Below are 12791 nucleotides of genomic sequence, written 5' to 3'. Positions count from 1 at the left end.
TTTCATCAGTGTCACTGTCTCCAAACCATATAACATACCTGCTTTCACAACTATCTTGCAAACCTACCCTTTAACTCTTGCTGGTACCCTTCTGTCGCAAATCACTCCTGACACTCTTCTCCACCCACTCCACCCTGCCTGCACTCTCTTCTTCACCTCTCTTCTTCACTCGCCTTTACTTTGGACAGTTGATCCCAGGTATTTAAACTCATATACCTTCGTTACCTCTACTTCTTGCATCCTCACCATTCCACTGTCCTCCCTCTTGTTCAGGCATAGGTATTCCATCTTGCACCTACTGACTTTCACTCCTCTTCTCTCCAGTGCATACCTCCACCTCTCCAGGCTTTCCTCAACCTGCACCCTACTCTTGCTACAGAGCACAATGTCATCCGCAAACATCATAGTCCATGGAGACTCCTGCCTGATCTTGTCCGTCAACCTGTCCATCACCATTGCAATCAAGAAAGGGCTCAGAGCCAATCCTTGATGTAATCCCACCTCCACCTTGAACTCCTCTTTCATTCCAACTGCACACCTTACCACTGTCACACTTCCCTCATACATGTCCTGCACCACTTCTACATACTTCTCTGTCACTCTCAACTTCCTCGTACAATACCACACCTCCTCTCTCGGCACCCTGTCATATGCTTTCTCTAAATCCACAAAGACACAACGTAACTCCTTCTGGCCTTCTCTATACGTCTCCATCAACATTCTCAAAGCAAACACCCCATCTGTAGTGCTCTTTCATGGCATGAAACCATACTGCTGCTCGCTGATCATCACCTCTCCTCTCAACCTGTCTTCTATTACTCTTTCCCATATCTTCTTGCTGATCAACTTTATAACTCTATAGTTGCTACAATTCTGCTCATCACCCTTATTCTTGAAAATCGGTACCATCATACTTGTTTTCCACTCCTCAGGCATCCTCTCACTTTTCAAGATTGTGTTAAATATTCTAGTTAAAAACTCCACTGCCATCTCTCCTAAACACCTCCAAGCCTCCACAGGTATGTCATCTAGACCAACTGCCTTTCCACTCTTCATCCTCTTCATAGCTGCCCTCACTTCCTCCTTGCTAATCCACCACACTTCCTGATTCACTATCCCCACAACATCCAACCTTCTCTCTCTCTCATTTTCTTCATTCATCAGTTCATCAAAGTACTCCTTCAACCTTCTCAACACACTCCCCTCACTTGTCAGCACATTTCCATCTGTATCCTTGATCGTCCTTACCTGTTGCACATCCTTCCCAGCTCAGTCCCTCTGTCTAGCCAATTGGTACAAGTCCTTTACTCCTTCCTTAGTGCCTAACTTCTCATACAACTCACCATACGCCATTTCCTTTGCCTTTGCCACCTCTCTCTTCGCTTTATGCTGCAACTCCTTGTACTCCTGTCTACTTTCTTCAGCTCTCTGACTATCCCACTTCTTCTTTGCCAACCTCTTCTTCTGTATACTTTGCTGTACTTCCTCATTCCACCACCAGTTCTCTTTTTCTTCCTTCCTCTGATCTGGTGACACTCAAGTACCTTCTTGGCTATCTCTCTCACTATTTCTGCAGTAGTTGCCCAGCCATCCGGCAACTCTTCACTACTACCCGGTGCCTGTTTTAACTCCTCCCTGAACTCCACACAACAGTCTTCCTTCTTCAACTTCCACCATTTTATCCTTGGCTCTGTCTTCACTCTCTTCCTCTTCTTGGTTTCCAAAGTCATCCTACAGACCACCATCCAATGCTGCCTAGCTACGTTCTCCCCTGTCACCACCTTGCAGTCTCCAATCCCTTTTAGATTGCACCTTCTACATAAGATATAGACCACCTGTGTGCACTTTCCTCCACTCTCATACATCACCCTGTGTTCCTCCCTCTTATGTTTTCACCACAGCCGTTTCCATCCTTTTCGCAAAATCCACCACCAGCTGTCCTTCCACATTTCAGTCCTTGACACCATACCTACCCATCACCTCCTCATCACCTCTCTTCCTTTCACCAACATGCCCTTTGAAGTCCGCTCCAATCACCACTCTCTGCCTTGGGTTCACTGTCCACCACTTTATCCAACTCACTCCAGAATACGTCTTTCTTTTCCATATCACACCCAAGTTTTCAGTGAGGCTACTTCCTTAAATTCATAGCCACCTCAATCAATGACAGACAGGGCTATGGGAAAATACAACCTTATGACGATGAGGCCACAAATTAATAAGTCCAATCAAAATCTTTGAAGTCGTTAAACTCAAATTGCCTTCACGGAGGGAACAGCTGCCGTTACGGAGAATCAAAAAATCCAAATGGTCCCATGAAAATGTGAAATTTGAAGAGGCTGTTTAGGGGTCAAATCACGGCTACTATTTAAAAGTCATCTATGGGTAATCTCTGCTCTACCAGTGCTCACTTTTGTGTCAGCAGCACACAGTGCCTTGGCAACCATTCCTAAATATGACTGACATTTGACTAGAGATTATCCCAATGCCCTACTTTCACCGGGACAAGCAGACGCAGTGTGTCATAAATGAGCTGTGCAGCCTACACAAAGCTGGTGGGAAGAAAAAGACTATGGTGTGTGTGTTTGTGTGTCAGTGTCATTAAATGTTGGTCTTTATCTGCTTGTGTCTGAATATATTCAAATGTGTTGTTGATCTGCTTGCTTGTATGCATAAACTGCACACGATCTAGTAATTGTTTCCATGGCTGTGTGTGTAAATGCTCTCATCTAATCAGCCTCAATTCCCAAATATATTCAAGATAGTCTCTGTGTGTATGTGCATGTGTGTGTTTATGCATGTATGTATACATTGTTTTCTGTATTTATGTGTGTTGTCAGAATGTACATTCAAGCAATTCAAAATAGCAGATGTGAACTACCAAATTGTAATGACCGATGGATGACTCATGCTTTTTCCTATGGAAAATAAAATTGTGAAATTAACATTAATACTGAGGTTTATGACTCTGCTTCCCCCTAATATTCCCTCCCTGTCCAATATGACTCATCACAGAGGCCCATTATCACAATCAGCAACCTCTGCAGATACTCGGATCATCATGCCAGCAATTTCCTCTCTTCCTTCTCTTCTACCACAGAGATAGAGCGGCTAGACTTCTATCCCTCAATAGACCCCCATCGCATTGCCAGACATTTTTTTCTAAATAATTAAATCACTCCTAGTGTTTTGAATATTACATGTGCCAACACTGAGTGCCTGGGGCACACTAGTAGAGTGTTCTAACACAGTGTTTAAATGGCTGGCAGAAACTAGGCCAGAGCCAAAGTGCAAACACAGTCAGGGGCATACAGATATTTTGAATTACATTTTCATTTTAGGCATTTAGCTTATGCTCTTTCTTCAGAGAGGCTTATCATACATACTGCAAGCACAATGGGAGAGGATGGTTATGATAAATGATCAGTAAGTCATGGTTCCTTAGACATTTAAATTGAAATGTTAAAAAAAAACCCATCTCCCTCACCCTTTTTTGGTTGGTGTTTGTCTTCCTCAAGCTGGGGTCCTCTACCAGAGGCCTGGGAGTTTGAGGGTTCTGTGCAGTATCTTAGCTGTTCCCAGAACTGCACTCTTTTGGACAGAAACCTCAGATGTTGTTCTTGGAATCTGCTGGAGCCACTCTCCCGGTTTGGATGTTACAGCCCCTAGTGCTCCTATTACCACTGGGACTACTGTTGATTTCCCTTTCCATATCCAATCTGATTCTTCCCTCAGCCCTTGGTATTTCTCTAGCTTCTCATGCTCTTCTTTCAGATGTTGCTGTCACTTTGAACTGATACATCAGTCACTTCTGCTTTCTTCTGTTCCTTATCAACCAGCACAATGTCTGGTTGGTTAGCCAGCACCTGCTTGTCAGTCTGGAATTTGAAGTCCCACAGGATCATTGCAGCTGGATATCTCAGTTGGTAAGAAAGTTGGCTTTCCATGCTGGAGATTGGGAGTTCAAACCCTAGTTGGGACAAATATCTAATAAGAATCTGTGGCTTAGACTCCTAATGTTATACAAGCCAGCTACCTTGGATGAGAGTAACATGAATAGCGTCATACTGGCTCGGATGTCACATGGGTCAACCAGGTCCATGTCAGGTGTTTGGGAAACAGGGCAGGCAACCTGATGGGAAATGGGCTACTGGAACAAGACATTCATGGACAATAGCTGAGAACTTGGAATTGATGGAATATATATATATAAGACTTTGTTTAAAGTAACACTCAACAGTAGAGAAAGTGCTCAACAAATAAGGAGCAAAATAATCCAGTGAGTCAAGTTCATTCTTTATGAGACAGTACAAGCCCAGGCTGCTCTGATGGCTGAGCAGAATAAACCGCCGTTCTTGCAGTTCCGCTCGTAATGTGGCTGGGAGGTTCGTATCCCAGACTCGCCGTAACTGGTCACAGCCAGAGCGTCCACGGGGTAAGGCATTCATTAGGCCACCCATACCCGAGGGATAGTGGGTGTAGTTCGGTGTAGTGTTCGGGGTCTCATCGTTGTCCAGCGACCCCTCTGGCCCATCCAGGTGCCTGCAGCCAAGCAACTGAAAGCATTCTCCCTACGTCTCCTTCATGGCCTGAAGATAATGCAATCCATGCGAGGCTTCAGCGTGTAAAATAGCGAGAGCAGCCGACACGAGTTTGAAGGAAGCTGGTGTTACGACTATCTCCTCCCTGTGGAAACGTGAGCCAGGGGAGTTATTTGACAAGAGTTCCGGCCATATGCCGTAGGGTTAATTGGGTGGGATAAGGGGAAAAACTAGAAATAAATAAATAAATAAATAAATAAAAAGACAGTACAAGCCTGTTTCATGCCATAAGCAATCATCAGCTATATATATCTTGCGGGGGGGGGGGGGTTTCGGAAACTGTCAATGGTACCCCATATATAGATATGTATATGTATAGTAACGTACACGAATAAGCAGACACGTTGGCCCTTGAATAATGGGTCGGACCCTTTAGTCGACTGGTTAACGTTGTCGCTTGCGGAGTGGGAGATACGGGTTCGCGTCCCGGCTGTGGTGGTTCTCGCACTGCCTCCCGAATTCGCTGCATTGGTGTCAGAAGTGGGATGGTGAGACCGTGAGGTCATCAGAATCCCGTGCGCCCAGAGGCGTGAGGGAGCTGATGTGCTGAAGTGCGGGGAGGAGGGGTAGTGTAACATACACGAATAAGTAGACACGTTGGCCCTTGACTAACAGGTCGGACCCTTTAGTCGACTGGTTAACGTTGTCGCTTGCAGAGTGGGAGTTATGGGTTTGCGTCCCGGCTGTGGTGGTTCTCGGACTGCCCCCCGAATTCGCTGCAATACATATACACACACACACACACACACATATATATATATATATATATATATATATATATATATATATATATAAAATAATCCAGTGGGTAAAGTAATTTATTTTTGAGACAGTACAAGCCTGTTTCATTCCATAAGCAATCAACAGCTGTCAAATTGTCAAATTTTGCTCCTTATTTGTTGAGCACTTTCCCTACCATTGAGTGTTTATTTTAACAAAGTTATATATGTTTTTTTGATTTTCTTTTTGGGCTAGGGTTTACCAGGACATGGAGTGTTACTTGAAGAGGTCTGATTTTGAGATTTTGGAAACAGGGATCAGCTTGATAAGAGAAGAGAGGCCAAAGGGAAGGAAAAGCCGGTTTCTTCAGCTGGCTTTGAGGCACAGGAGCTCTTGGTAGTCCTGTGCACAAATGATCAGATTTTATTTCTTGATATAAACTGCCACAGGGGTCAGTGGAACATGTTTAGTGTGAACTGGTTGAATTTGTAGAGTCTGAAGCACACAGGTTACTAGTACAGAAAACCACAGGCTTGTAAATGCTCCCAAAAACACATGCACACAGACAAACACATGCATCATGCACATACACGCATACACACACTCACACACAGTGATCCACACACCCTTCATTTAGATTATTTGGATGCAGTTGTGCTATAACATTAGATTTAAAATTATAAGCTCTGCTACACTAATAATTTGATTTTAATAAGCCTTTAAAAGAAATTGATGAGGCTTGTAAATGAATTGTATTTGTAAATGAATATCACAGGTTTATCACAGAATGCTGATTGTGTTAAATATTTTTCTATCTCCTTTTTAAAACTTTTTTGTGTATACTGCAGTTGGGCAAGTTCCACTCACAATAATCCTTTCTTTGTCCAGAGGGCAGTCAAGGATGCCAATAACCATTTGCAGAAATGGGTAGTAAATGAGAAAATTGGAGATGTATAAGTGGTTAGAAATCCTCTGAGAAACTAAGAAATTAAACTTTTTACAATGTGTGCCCATTAGAGGCCATCTCATTTTATGAATTAACCACTTGGGAATAGGTTAGTCAACACACCTTATGTACAAGTATTGGTTTCCATCTGCATTTGTTAAGAGAGGTGACGAGCCTCTCTTATCTAATGCAGATAATAAGAAGAGGATAAAGGGACTTCTTGGATCTGAAGATTCACAGCTGCATCATTGTCAACATCAATAAAGCATGCAAAATTAAAAGGCACTGCACGAAAGTGAGGGAAATAGTAGAAGGCAGATGAGGTTTTTCTCATTTTTGGGTTCAATGATAGCCCTGGTGACTGCACCACTCTCTTTAATCCCATTCCTTCTCTCTCTCTTTCCTTCCACTTTCTCTTGGTCTGTCTTCATTTTCATTCCTTCTCTCCTTGTTTATCTCCCCCTGTCCTCTGAGAGGCCTACTGCTGTGAAGCAGCCTTTCTCTGATGGCAGGAGAGTCAACAAGAGGATAGATGGGGCTGCAGAGGATATACCACACAGATAACTGTGTGTTTATGTGTGCGTGTGTAATGTGTGTGTGTGTGTATGTGTGCACGCGCGTGCACACTTATTAATTCATGCTATTCACTATTTGTGCATACCTTTTGGTTCATGTATGAGCATGCTTGCGTGAGAGAGAGACACAAAGTCTAAGTATGAGAAGGAAGAGACTCCTTGACCTTCTCAGACTTCAAAGACAGTAATGTAGAATCATTAACATTTGGCTTACACAAGCGCACTTCGGGATACACTATAAAAAATTGTAACATTTAAATTTTGGGTTACACTTTATTTTAGGGGTCGGAAATTACCTAGTGATAAGGTAGTAATTATCACGTAATTTCTTAGAAATAAGGTAGAAATTACCTTGTAATTTAAGTTAGGGTTACAGTTAGGGTTAGGGTTAGCTGTAAAATTACCTGTAAAAACTACCACCTTATTACTAGGAAATTACAAGGTTATTTCAACCTTATTTCTAAGAAATTACGTGATAATTACCACCTTATTACTAGGGAATTACTAGGTAATTTCTGACCCCCCAAAATAAAGTGTTACCAAATTTTGTTTTTATTCCTGAGATTTTTGAACAAGTAAAGCATATTCTTACTCTGACCATTTTAACGCTGGACTAGTTTTGTCTGTATAAGGTTTGGGTAACTTCACAGTCGTTCTCAAAAGAATTTGATTGGTAGATGAAATATTCCTTTTTGGAATAACTTTCATAAGACAATTCAAATTGTAAGGTTAAAGTAAAACGAAGGCCACAAAAGTGTAGTTATATGGCTTTAAAAATCCAGGTTCAAGCACTCATGTATGTTTGCCAGGAAAAAAAATGCAATGATATACAACATTGAATGACAGTTTTCATCTCGTGCCTTCATCAGGGTATGACACACAGTGGAGCAAGATCTGTTGGATGCTAATTGCCACACCCTTATAAACCACTAATGGTGCTAATTGAACACTAGATGGCAGCACACTAGAAATAGAGCAAGGTGGCAACATGAATACGAAACACATTTTTCTCATAAGTTCATGTAGTTAGCAATGCCATTTGAAGATCTAATGGGGAAAGCTTTTGAGAGGAAAAGGTTATAGTATGCAGATTTGATAGGTGAGGCAAGGGCTCATGGTTGGGAAACTCACATGGGACCAGTTGAAACAGAGCTATGTGGCTAGACAATGATGTTGTTTCTTTTATAATTTGGTATTTGAGGTCGCTCTTTGGGGTCTGCCCTGAAGAAGTTGTCTGCCACAACAGAAAGAAAAGGTCAATAGCTGTGGATCTTAAGAAGTCAGGTCAGCTGTGGTAGCTCTTAGCTGTTGTTCTTGCAGGATAGTGGTAGATGGAGAATGTCAGATGTGGGTATGGAGGGACGGGGTTCTGAGATGCCAGAAGTCAACATTGAGCCTTCTGGAGGTGTCGTGGGCTGAATTCAAATGAAACATCTGGGATGGAAGGTGCCCCCTTGATAACCCCAGTGAAATACTCATGTTGGCTCTCTCGTGGATTGTTCAAGCCAGCAGTTTCACCCACCTAATTAGATTACAGTTGTTAATATCAAGATTGAGGATACACATACTCGCCTGGACACTGTCATTGGTTTGTTGTAGTTTGGTTGCCAACTAAGCCATTTGGAACGGGGTTCATGGAGATTTATGATGGCACTGTCTGATGTTCTCGCTTTCAATGCAGGGACAAATGCAAGTGTATGAAGTTAGTTGCATTTTTACATCTTTGTTTGTTGAATTTAGTTTTTGTGTGTAGCCTCCTAAATATCAACACAAGGGATTTAACATCAGATCCTGTAGATTATTGAACATAGGTTGTGTTTAAATAGGGTGCCACCAAAAAGTGCATGCCACTATAGAAAATTGCACGAGTAAGCATATCAGGAATATCATCTTCTTCTACTTCTTCTTCTTCTCCTCTTCCTCTTCCTCCCCCTTCTTCTTCTTCTTTCGGCTTGTTCCCTGTTTTTCAGGGGTTGCCACAGCAGATTTTATGCCATAAAAAGTGGAAATCTTTTCAACATAACAAGAGATCTGAATAGCACAAGAGTGCCCCATTACTAATGTAGAGTAGAGATGAGTGAGAAAGCTATAGATCCTCATTGAGACCAGGATAAGTGGTGGCCTGATGAGATAAGTGTGTTATAAAACATCCTCAAAAAGTTGCTTTTAGAGTTGAAGAGTTGCGCTTCAGTTGCCACTGCAGAAATGGCCTTTGGGTTTTCCATAGCTAGTTTTCTCTTCTGGGAGCAGAAAGGTAGCTTCTGAATTATGAGATATAATTCAGAGTGACAATACTCTCCTTGAAAATTTCACCGAATCCCCAGGAGTCATCTTCAGACATGCTCCTACATTAAGAGACAGTGTTGTAAGAAAGTAGCTTCAACCTCCCAGAGGAGATTACTGGCTACAGTAACCCAAAAGGCAATTTCTGCTATGGCAATTGCGGATACGGTGGGAACATGGTGCAAAGCAACTATTTTTAAGGATGTGTTCAATAACGAAAACCTATCATTACCTATAGTAATCGGAAGGTTGCTGGTTCGATCCCTGGCTCCTGGGGAGAACGTGTCGAAATATCCTTGAGCAAGACACTGAACCACTAACTGCTCCAGATGAGCAGGTTGGCACCTTGGCATGACAGCCTCCACCATCAGTGTATGAATGTGTGTGTGAATGGGTGAATGTGAGGCATACACTGTAAAACACTTTGAGTGGTCGGTAGACTAGAAAAGCCCAATATAAATGCAGTCCATTTACCATTTACCATTTGATCAGTAGTGGTGAAACGTATCTGTCAATAAACGTTGTATCCAGATGAACTGATTCAACCTTTCTTGATTTTCTTACCTGGATTATTGAACATGCATCAAGACATGAAGTGCAGTGGTTCAAACTACAGAGCACACTTGATGGAAAATATATATTTGATACATGTCTTGATTTTGTTTTTGATTTGGCCTGTGCGGCGTTCACTTGCATGGGTGTAGGAAGAGTTAAAAGTTGTACTGGAGGGGGTGTCCGGGTAGCGTGGCAGTCTATTCCGTTGCCTACCAACACGCGGATCGCTGGATCGAATCCCCGTGTTACCTCCAGCTTGGTCGGGTGTCCCTGCAAACACAATTGGGCATGTCTGTGGGTGGGAAACCGGATGTGGGTATGTGTCCTGGTCGCTGCACTAGCACCTCTGTGGTTGGTTGGGGCGTCTGTTCAGGGGGGAGGGGGAACTGGAGGGAATAGTGTGATCTTCTCACACGCTACGTCCCCATGGCGAAACTCCTCACTATCAGATGAAAAGAAGCAGCTGGTGACTCCACATGTATCGGAGGAGGCATGTTGTAGTCTGCAGCCCTCCCCGGGTTGGCAGAGGGGGTGGAGCAGTGACCAGGAAGGCCCAGAAGAGTGGGGTAATTGGCCAGATACAATTGGGGAGAATAAAGAAGAAGAAAAAAGAAAAGTTGTACTGGAAACACCCACAATCTCTGAAATGTATCTGATCTGCTGCTCCCTAGTATTTTAGTAACACTATTACTTGTGTTCCTTTGCCATTTGGCATCTAACACATCTCACTCCATTGTGTGTCACACCCTGATGTGAAGTGCATAGCGTAATACTTTTAAGTCATCCAAATTTTTTTTCTTGCAAATGGATGCCTGAATCTATATCGATAAGCCACATAACCACCTTTTGTGAACGTAATTTATCCTTAACTTTCCATCAGTTAGTTGCCCTCCTGCAGCGCACCTTTATTTTATTTGGGAATACCTGAAGCACTGCTGCCACTACTTTATTTCTAATAAGTTTGGATATGTTTCTCCAGTGACGCTGAAGTCTTCGGATACTACCTCAATGGTGCGCTGAACTAAAACACTAACATCCAAATGCTAAGGTTTATCATTTGAGCCCCGGTGTTGCTTCTAATTTCCTTGGAGGTTGCTTTTGGAAAAATAAGTGTGTCGAATGAAGGCATTTAACTAAATCGTGAATGCCGATTTATATGTTACTGTAAACTGTTACATTTTATTAAACTTCATACCCAAAAAATGCTTTCAATCAGATATAAAATAAAAAAAACCCTCTTCAATCCTATTTTTATTTGATGTCTGGTGTCTGCCCTTGTTGATGCTCAGATCACAGACTGCCTTTTAAGAACACAAGTGAGAAGTCGCTGAAGACCCAGGCAGGAAAGGAGATGACAGCAATCAAATCAGTGCTGAAAGTAAAGGAGAAACTGAGATGGTTAGAAAGAGACAGACAAACACTATGAAAAAAAAAAAGAGAGAAAAAATATGAGCTACAGAAAAACAGACAAGCGGCAGAAAAATGAACTATAAAACAGAAAGTGAGCAGAGGAGACAGTTGAATGAAGGAAGATGCTGTCGCAACAATCTGTCTTTCTCTACATCAGTCTCCAATATCCTGGGCTTGGAAGAATTAAGCATGAATTATGCCCCTGGAAGCTATTTTCCGTTATAATCAGAAAACTAGAGAGAGGATTAAGCCATGGCTCCTCTCATATCTGATTACCAATTGTCCCCTTGCTCTTATCAGAGCCGCACGGTTTTCAAAATGAATGGTCTTATGAGCTTGGGGAGGATTGTAGGTATGTTAAATTACTGTATGTACAAAAGGAAAGTCTGTTAGGTTAAGTAGATGGCTAAGCTCACGAAGCATCAAATATGATATATTGTTCAATATTTAATTGGAATTGTATATAGGATGATGATAAGATTTCTCTGCCAATGAGCCAATGAGGTTTCCTGAGTAGACAGCTTTACAAGGACATTGACAGCTTTTATTGTCGGATTCCAGAGAAGATATTAACTTTTTTTCTCTGCCCCATTTGCCTGTTTGTGCTCTCTCTCTCTCTCTCTCTCTCTCTCTCTCTCTCTCTCTCTCTCTCTCTGTCTCTGTCTCTGTCTCTGTCTCTCTCTCTCTCTCTCTCTCTCTCTCTCTCTCTCTCTCTCTCTCTCTCTCTCTCTGTCTTTTTCTTTCTCTCTCTTCAGGACATTTACACCACCCATTGCAAAAGGGAGGCCCAACACTTACAGAGCATCAGAGCTCGGACCAGCCACCTCCAAGACAGTTTTTACCCCCAGGCGGTCAGAATAATGAACAGTAGGCACCTTCCATAACTTTCATTGATTTTATTATTTTGTGGGATTTCTAATTTCTCTATTTTTGTTATTATTTATTATTAGCTTATCCATACTTTCAAGAGCTGAGTGAGCCAGGGCACATGCATTTCATTGCATTTGAAGGTACATGGCGCTTTTTATATGTATGTGATATTGAAGTGAACTAACCCAGCCACTGAGGGTGCACAAGCCAGTGCATTCTTAGTGGGGAGGGTTGCATCGGGAAGGGCATCCAGAGTAAAACCTATGCCAAATCAAATATCCGGATCATAAATCAGATTTCCATACTGGATCGGGCGAGGCCCGGGTTACCAATGACCGCCAGCAGGGTGCCGGTGGAAACTATGCTACTGTTGGATGAAGGAAAAGGAGAGGGGGAAGGCATGTCCAGAGGCAGGGGGAGAGGAAGAAGGGTTGGAGTGTGGGGGTAAGTCGGAACACTGAATGTTGGCACTATGACTGGTAAAGGGAGAGAGCTGGCTGATATGATGGAGAGAAGAAAGGCAGGTATACTGTGTGTACAAGAGACCAGGTGGAAGGAGAGTAAGGCCAGGAGCATCGGAAGTGGGTTCAAACTTTTCTACCATGGTGCAGATTAGAGGAGAAATGGGGTCGGGATGATTATGAAGGAAGAGTATGTCAAGAGTGTGTTGGTGGTGAAGAGTGTCAGACAGAGTGATGAGTATGAAGCTGGAAATCGAAGGTGTGATGATGAATGTTATTAGCACGTGTGCCCCGCAAGTTGGGTGTTAGATGGAAGACATCTGGAGTGAGTTGGATGAAGTGGTTGAGAGTGTACCCAAGCAGGAGAGAG

The sequence above is a fragment of the Lampris incognitus genome, chromosome 8, assembly GCF_029633865.1.
Source record: "Lampris incognitus isolate fLamInc1 chromosome 8, fLamInc1.hap2, whole genome shotgun sequence".
Lineage (NCBI taxonomy): Eukaryota > Metazoa > Chordata > Actinopteri > Lampriformes > Lampridae > Lampris > Lampris incognitus.
The sequence above is the reverse complement of the archived record's forward strand: the minus strand, read 5'-3'. Positions refer to the sequence as shown.